The sequence below is a fragment of the Procambarus clarkii genome, chromosome 3 (assembly GCF_040958095.1).
Source record: "Procambarus clarkii isolate CNS0578487 chromosome 3, FALCON_Pclarkii_2.0, whole genome shotgun sequence".
Lineage (NCBI taxonomy): Eukaryota > Metazoa > Arthropoda > Malacostraca > Decapoda > Cambaridae > Procambarus > Procambarus clarkii.
This window is the reverse complement of record NC_091152.1, coordinates 1,297,546-1,306,561: the sequence shown is the minus strand read 5'-3', so window position 1 is coordinate 1,306,561 and position 9,016 is coordinate 1,297,546.

The following is a 9,016-nucleotide window of genomic DNA, read 5'->3' as shown; positions in this document are numbered from 1 at the left end:
ACCATATTTTGGAGCCAAATTTTGGCTCTCTTCACGTATTTGCAGTTTGAATATACTAATTTTTATACCAAAAATATCGCAATTACAAAACCAGCGATGGATCGCATTTTGCCCAAACCCTTGCTGCAGTTTTCAAAATATTCCAGACATCCCAAATTAGACGCTTGAGCCATATTTTGGAAGCAAATTCTGGCTCTCGGCACGTATTCGCAGTTTGAAATTACGATTTTTTTTTCTGAAAATATGCCAATTACTGAGAGCGGCGATGGGTCACGTTTTGCCCAAACCCCCACTGCAGTTTTCAAAATATCCCAAACATCCTAAACTCGACAATTGAGCCATATTTGGGAGCCAAATTCTGGCTCTCTGCACGTATTTGCAGTTTGAAATTACGACTTTTTATATCGAAAATATGCCAATTACTGAGATCAGCGATGGGTCACATTTTGCCCAAACCCCCTTGCAGTTTTCAAAATAACCCAAACATCCCAAATTCAACCGTTAAGCCATATTTTGGAGACAAATTCTGGCTCTCTTCACGTATGCGCAGATTGAAATTACGACTTTTTATACCGAAAATATGCCAATTACTGAAAGCGGCAATGGATCGCATTTTGCCCAAACCCTCCCTGCAGTTTTCAAAATATCCCAAACTTCCCATATTCGATGCTTGAGCCATAATTTGGAGCCAAATTCTGTCTCTCGGCACGTATTCATAGTATGAAATTACGACTTTTTATACCGAAAATATACCAATTACTGAGAGCGGCGATGGGTCACATTTTGCCGAAACCCTCACTGCAGTTTTCAAAATATCCCAAACATCCCAAGTTCGAACCTTGATCCATATTTTAGAGTCAAATTCGGACTCTCTGCACGTATTCGCAGTTTGAAAATACGACTTTTTATACCGAAAATATGCCAATTACTTAGAGCAGCGAAGTGTCACATTTTGCCCAATACCCAACTGCAGTTTTCAAAATATCCCAAATATCCCAAATTCGACGATTGAGCGTGATTTTGGAGTCAAATTCTGGCTCTATGCACGTATTCGCAGTTCGAAATTACGACTTTTTATACCAAAAATATTCCAATTACTCAGAGCGACAATAGGTCATATTTTGCCCAAACCCCCTTGCAGTTTTTAAATATATCACAAACATTCTAAATTCGTCCTTTGAGCCATATTTTGGAACCAAATTCTGGCTCTTTACACGTGTTCGCAGTTTGAAATTACGACTTTTTATACCGAAAATATGCCAATTACTGAGAGCAGCGATGGGTCACATTTTGCCCAAACCCCCCTGCAATTTTCAAAATAACCCAAACATCCCAAATTCAACACTTAAGCCATATTATAGAGCCAAATTCTGGCTCTCTGCACGTATTCCCAGTTTGAAAATACGACTTTTTATACTGAAAATAAGCCAATTACTGAAAGCGGCGATGGGTCACATTTTGCCCAAACCCCCACTGCAGTTTTCAAATTATCCCAAACATCCCAAATTCGACGATTGAGCCATATTTTGAAGCCAAATACTAGCTCTCTGCACGTATTCGCAGTTTGAAATTACGACTTTTTATACAGAAAATATGCCAATTACTCAGAGCGGCAATAGGTCACATTTTGCCCAAACCCCCTTGCAGTTTTTAAATATATCAGAAACATCCGAAATTCGTCCGTTGAGCCATATTTTGGAACCAAATTCTGGCTCTCTGCACGTATTCGCAGTTTGAAATTACGACTTTTTATACCGAAAATATGCCAATTACTGAAAGCGGTGATGGATCGCATTTTGCTCAATCCCACCCTACAGTTTTCAAAATATCCCAAACTTCCCAAATTCGATGCTTGAGCCATATTTTAGAGCCAAATTCTTTCTCTCGGCACGTATTCGTAGTATGAAATTACGAGTTTTTATACCGAAACTATGCCAATTACTGTGAGCAGCGATGGGTCACATTTTGCCTAAACCCCCTTGCAGTTTTCAAAATAACCCAAACATCCCAAATTCGACCCTTGAACCATATTTTAGAGCCAAATTCTGACTCTCTGCACGTATTCGCAGTTTGAAAATAAGACTTTTTATACCGAAAATATGTCAATTACTTAGAGAGGCGATCGGTCACATTTTGCCCAAACCCCCCTGCAGTTTTCAAAATATCCCAAACATCCTAAATTCGACACTTTAGCCATATGTGATGCAGAGGCACACGAGAATGATGTAGAGGCTTAAGAGAGGGATGCAGAGGCTCAAGAGAATGATGCAGGGGCTCAAGAGAATGATGCAGAGGCTTATGAGAGGGATGCAGAGGCTGAAGAGAATGATGCAGAGGCTTAAGAGAGGGATGCAGAGGCTGAAGAGAATGATGCAGAGGCTTAAAAGAGTGATGCAGAGGCTCAAGAGAGTGATGCAGAGGCTCAAGAGAGTGATGCAGAAGCTGAAGAGAATGATGCAGAGGCTTAAGAGAGTGATGCTGAGGCTGAAGAGAATGATGCAGAGGCTTAAGAGAGGGATAAAGAGACTCAAGAGAGTGTTGCAGAGGCTCAAGACAAGGGATGCAAAGGCTATAGAGAGGGATGCAGAGACTCAGAAGAGGGATGCAGAGGCTTAAGAGAGTGATGCAAAGGCTCAAGAGAAGGATGCAGAGGCTCATGAGAGGAATGCTGAGGCTCCCGTGGGGGATGGAGAGGCTTAGGAGAATGATGCAGCGGCCTAGGAGAATGATGCAGAGGCTCAAGATAGGGATGCAGAGGCTCAAGAGAGTGATTAAGAGGCTCAAGAAAGTGATGCAGAGGACCAAGAGAATGATGTAGAGGCTTAAGAGAGGGATGCAGAGGCTTAAGAGAATGATGCAGAGGCTCAAGAGATGGATGCAGAGGATTAAGAGAGTGATGCAGAGGCTCAAGAGAGTGATATAGAGGCTTAAGAGAGGGATGCAGAGGCTGCAAGCGGCAATGGGTCACATTTTGCCCAAACCCCCACTGCAGTTTTCAAAATATCCCAAACATTCCAAATTCGACGCTTGAGCCATATTTTGGAGCCAAATTCTGTCTCTCTGCACGTATTCGCTGTTTGAAATTACGATTTTTTATACCGAAAATATGCCAATTAGTGAGAGCGCCGATGGGTCACATTTTGCCCAAACCCACCTGCAGTTCTCAAAATATCCCAAACTTCCAAAATTCTACCCTTAAGCCATATTTAAGAGCCAAACACTGGCTCTCTGCACGTATTCGCAGTTTAAATTACGACTTTTTATACCGAAAATATGCCAATTACTGTGAGCGGCGATGGGTCACATTTTGCCCAAACCCCCCTGCAATTTTCAAAATATCCCAAACATCCCAAATTCGGCACTTTAGCCATATTTTGGAGCCAAATTCTGGCTCTGTGCACGTATTCGATGTTTGAAATAACGACTTTTTATACCGAAAATATGCGAAATACTGTGAGCGGCGATGGGTCTCGTTTTCTCACGATATGTGATTTGGCCTTCAAATCTCAGAATTTCGCATAATATTGCATTTTTTAGCAAGTTTTCTTGCATTTTGTTTTGTACTAAAAATCATCGAATTCAGCAATATTTTGACGTTTATCATCCCCCTTTTCCTTTATGTGATTTAAACAAAATATCATCGAATTAGGCAATATTTTGCCGTTTTTCCACGTTTTTGTGAATTTACAGTTTATTGTTATTAATTTATTATATATACGATAAAAATGATGCAAACACATAATTGGTTACAAATTAATCTTAAATACTTCATTTTCAATCAACTATTTGTTTCTTTTTAAAATACTTTGTAATTTATTGAAAGGGGAGAAGTTCTATTTTTATTGCATATATCGACGTTTCAGCCTAGGATTAGAGCGGTTTTACGTGTACATCATCCATTGGTAATATAAACATAAAATCAGGAACATTTTAGTTAATTCTAATGAAAACACATTGATTTTTATCATTTGTATTGGAAACAACATTTTAATATGTCTTTTCTAGGATCTAAGTAATACGGAACCTCGACTTATAATTTGAAGTTAAAATCCTCAAATTTGGTAATATAATGACTTTTTTCACTTTTTTCATGTAGTGTGAAATTACGTAAATATATTCGTTTTTACCAATATTTCGATATTACTTTATGTTTTCTCACGATATGTGATTTGGCCTTCAAATCTCAGAATTTCGAAAATATTGCATTTTTTTGCTAGTTTTCTTGCATTTGGTTTGTTAAAAAAAATTACCGAATTTAACAATATTTTGACGTTTATCATCCCCCCTTTTCCCTTATGTGATTTAAACAAAATATCATCGAATTAGGCAGTATTTTGCTGTTTTTCTACGTTTTTGTGAATTTTCAGTTTATTGTTATTAATTCATTATATATACGATAAAAATGATGCAATCATATAATTGGTTAGAAATTAACCATAAATACTTCATTTGCAACCAATTACTTGTTTCTCGTTAAGATACTGTGTAAGATATTAAAAAGTGGAGAAGTTCTGTTTTTATTGCATATATCGACGTTTCAGCCGGATTAGAGCGGTTTTACGTGTACATCTTCCATTGGTAATATAAACATAAAATCAGTAACATTTTAGTAAATTCTAATGAAAACACATTGATTTTTACCATTTGTATTGGAAACAACATTTTAATATGTCTTTTCTAGGATGTAAGTAATACTAAACCCCGCTCTATAATTTGAAGTTAAAATCCTCAAATTTGGTAATATAGTGACATTTTTCACGTTTTTCATGTAGTGTGATTTTATGTAAATATATTCGTTTTTACCAATATTTCGATACTACTTCATGTTTTCTCACGATATGTTATTTGGCCTTCAAATCTCAGAATTTCGCATAATATTGCTTTTTTAGCTAGCATTCTTGCATTTGGTTTGTACAAAAAATCATCGAATTTAGCAATATTTTGACGTTTATCATCCCCCTTTTCTCTTATGTGAATTAAACAAAATATCATCGAATTAGGCAATATTTTGCCGATTTTCCACGTTTTCCAGAGGCTAAAAAGAGGGATGCAAAGGCTCCAGAGAGGGATGAAGAGGCTCACGAGAGTGATGCAGAGGCTGAAGAGAGAGATGCAGAAGCTTAAGAGAGGGATGCAGAGGCTCAGGAAAATGATGCGGAGGCTCAAGGGAGTGATGCAGAGGATGAAGAGAGGGATGCAGAGGCAAAAGAGAGTGATACAGAGGCTCAAGAGAGTGATGCAGAGGCTCAAGAGAGTGATGCAGAGGCTCAAGAGAGTGATGCAGAGGCTCAAGAGAGTGATGCAGAGGCTCGAGAGAGTGATGCAGAGGATCAAGAGAATGATGCAGAGGCTCAAGAGAGTGATGCAGAGGATCAAGAGAGTGATGCAGAGGCACAAGAGAATGATGTAGAGGCTTATGAGAGGGATGCAGAGGCTCAAAAGAATGATGCAGGGGCTCAAGAGAATGATGCAGAGGCTTAAGAGAGGGATGCAGAGGATCAGGAGAGTGATGCAGAGGTTTAAGAGAGGAATGCAGAGGCTGAAGAGAATGATGCAGAGGCTTAAGAGAGGGATGCAGTGGCTGAAGAGAATGATGCAGAGGCTCAGGAGAGTGATGCAGAGGCTGAAGAGAATGATGCAGGGGCTTAAGAGAGTGATACAGAGGCTGAAGAGAATGATGCAGAGGCTTAAGAGAGGTATGAAGAGACTCAAGAGAGTGATACAGAGGCTCAAGACAGGGGATGCAGAGGCTTAAGAGAGGGATGCAGAGACTCAAAATAGTGATGCAGAGGCTCAGGAGAGGGATGCAGAGGCTTGAGAGAGTGATGCAGAGGCTCAAGAGAGTGATGCATAGGCTCAAGAGAGTGATGCAGAGGCTCAATAGTGGGATGCAGAGGCTCAAGAGAGTGATGCAGAGGCTCAAAAGAGTGTTGCAGAGGCTGAAGAGAGAGATGCAGAGGCTTAAGAGAGTGATGCAGAGGCTTAAGTGAGTGATGCAGAGGTTTAAGAGAGGGATGCAGAGGCTCCAGAGAGTGATGCAGAGGCTTAAGAGAGGGATGCAGAGGTTCAAGAGAATGATGCAGAGGTTCAAGAGAGTGCTGCAGACGTTAAAGAGAGGGATGCTGAGGCTCCAGAGAGGGATGCAGAGGCTCAAGAGAGTGTTGCAGAGGCTGAAGAGAGAGATGCAGAGGGTTTAGAGAGTGATGCAGAGTCTCAAGAGAGTAATGCAGAGGCTCAAGAGAGTAATGTCGAGGCTCAAGAGAGCGATGCAGAGGCTCAAGAGAGTGATGCAGAGGATCATGAGAGTGATGCAGAGGCTCAAGAGAGTGATGCAGAGGATTAAGAAAGGGATGCAGAGGCTCAAGAGAGTGCTGCAGAGGTTAAAGGGAGGGATGCTGAGGCTCCAGAGAGTGATGCAGAGGCTTAAGAGAGGGATGCAGAGGTTCAAGAGAATGATGCAGAGGCTCAAGAGAGAGCTGTAGAGGTTAAAGAGAGGGATGCTGAGGCTCCAGAGAGGGATGCAGAGGCTCAAGAGAGTGTTGCAGAGGCTGAAGAGAGTGATGCAGAGTCTCAAGAGAGTAATGCCGAGGCTCAAAAGAGTGATGTCGAGGCTCAAGAGAGCGATGCAGAGGCTCAAGAGAGTGATGCAGAGGATCATGAGAGTGATGCAGAGGCCGAAGAGAGTGATGCAGAGGCTTAAGAGAGTGATGCAGAGGCTGAAGAGAGTGTTGCAGAGGCTTAAGAGAGTGATGCAGAGGCTCAAGAAAGGGATGCAGAGGCTCAAGAGAGTGACGCAGAGGCTTAATAGATGGATGCAGAGGATCAAGAGAGTGATGCAGAGGCTTAATAGTGGGATGCAGAGGCTCAAGAGAATGATTCAGAGGCTCAAGAGAGTGCTGCAAAAGGCTCAAGAGAGGTATGCTGAGGCTCCAGAGAGGGATGCAGAGGCTCATGAGAGGGATACAGAGGCTCAAGTGAGGGATGCAGATGCTCAAGAGAGGGATGCAGAGGCTTAAGAGAGTGATGCAAAGGCTCATGAGAGGGATGAAGAGGCTTAAGAGAGTGATGCAAAAGCTCAGGAGAGGGATGCAGAGTCTCATGAGAGGGATGCAGGAATTCAAGAGAGGGATGCAGAGGCTCAAGAGAGTGATTCAGAGGCTTACGAGAGTGATGCAGAGGCTTAAGAGAGTGGTGCAGAGGCTTAAGAGAGGGATGCAGAGGCTCAAGAGAGGGATGCAGAGGTTCAAGTGAGGGATGCAGAGGCACAAGAGAGGGATGCAGAGGCTCTTGAGAGTGACGCAGAGGCTCAAGAGAATGATGAAGAGGCTTAAGAGAGTGATTTCCTACTGAGTTCCTGAGAGTTCCTGAGCCTACTGGGCTCTATCATATCTACATTTAAAACTGTGTATAGAGTCAGCCTCCACCACATCACTGCCTAATGCATTCCATCCGTTAACTACTCTGACACTGAAAAAGTTCCTTCTAACGTCTCTGTGGCTTATGTGGGTGCTCAGTTTCCACCTGTGTCCCCTTGTTCGCGTCCCACCAGTGTTGAATAGTTTATCCTTGTTTACCCGGTTGATTCCTCTGAGGATTTTGTAGGTTGTGATCATGTCTCCCCTTACTCTTCTGTCTTCCAGTGTCGTAAGGTGCATTTCCCGCAGCCTTTCCTCGTAACTCATGCCTCTTAGTTCTGGACACACATATATATATGTGTGTATATCACGAAAATAAACACGTGATTAAAAATGTGACAATGTCAGACCACGGAGGAAAAATGAAACAGGAATTTCCTTAAGTACTTTCGTATATTAATACATCTTCAAAAGGAGTGTTTCATTTTTTCCTCCGTGGTCTGACATTGTCATATATATATATATATATATATATATATATATATATATATATATATATATATATATATATATATATATATATATATATATATATATATATATATATATATATATATATATATATATATATATATATATATATATATATATATATATATATATATATATATATATATATATATATATATATATATATATATATATTAAATATGACCGAAAAAGTAAGAATAATAATTCTAACACGAATTTTCTCAATCTTTCGTACATTTCTTTTCACTGTTGGAGGTAATTCAAAAATCAATTCTCCAAAATTCATTTTTATTTCTAGTCTGACGCGACACGAGCGCGTTTCGTAAAACTTATTACATTTTCAAAGACTTTATTTTACAAATACACAACTGAATAGAACTTACACATCTTCGATTTTTGTTTATATCTACATTTGAGTGAGGTGGATGGGGTGAGGTGGCATTAATAAGGTATTAATTTCATCAACACAAGACAGAACAAGAGGTGGCATTAATAGGGTATTAATTTCATCAACACAAGACAGAACACGAAACAATGGGTATTGAAATGGAAGTGATTGTAGAAAGCCTATTGGTCCATATTTCTTGATGCTTCTATATTGGAGCGGAGTCTTGAGGTGGGTAGAATATAGTTGTGCATTAATTGGCTGTTGATTGCCGGTGTTGACTTCTTAATGTGTAGTGCCTCGCAAACGTCAAGCCGCCTGCTGTCGCTGTATCTATCGATGATTTCTGTGTTGTTTACTAGGATTTCTCTGGCGATGGTTTGGTTGTGGGAAGAGATTATATGTTCCTTAATGGAGCCCTGTTGTTTATGCATCGTTAAACGCCTAGAAAGAGATGTTGTTGTCTTGCCTATACACTGGGTTTTTTGGAGCTTATTCCGAAAAAATGCCCAAGTGGGCATTTGAAGGCATAGACGACGTTGGTCTCTTTTAAAGCGTTCTGCTTTGTGTCTGGAGAGTTTCTCATGAGTAGGCTGGCCGTTTTTCTGGTTTTATAGTAAATCGTCAGTTGTATCCTCTGATTTTTGTCTGTAGGGATAACGTTTCTATTAACAATATCTTTCAGGACCCTATCCTCTGTTTTATGAGCTGTGGAAAAGAAGTTCCTGTAAAATAGTCTAATAGG